The following is a 337-nucleotide window of genomic DNA, read 5'->3' as shown; positions in this document are numbered from 1 at the left end:
GCAAATCATGTTAATTATGGGACAATATGGTATTTAGGCAAATTTTACTGTGCATTACAATAAGATTTCGCAGTAAAATTTATTGTAGTGCACAGTAAAATTTACCTAAATACTATATTGTCTTACAATTAACATGATTTTCAGGGTAAATTTTAAAGAAAATTCTCTCCGTGTATAGGTAGAAAAATAATAGACATAAAATAGGAAATCAAAGATTGCGCAAATTAAGGTGCAGCCTTCCGCCTCCAAGTCCCTTTCTCTCAAATCCCATTTTCTGCCTTGTTCACAGGTCTGCGGGGTCCATAGGCGCGCGCTCGGCACCTAGCACGCCCCTGCA

This window comes from Wasmannia auropunctata, unplaced genomic scaffold (assembly GCF_000956235.1).
Source record: "Wasmannia auropunctata unplaced genomic scaffold, wasmannia.A_1.0 LD335427.1, whole genome shotgun sequence".
Classification (NCBI taxonomy): Eukaryota; Metazoa; Arthropoda; class Insecta; order Hymenoptera; family Formicidae; genus Wasmannia; species Wasmannia auropunctata.
Note: the sequence above shows the minus strand (reverse complement) of the source record.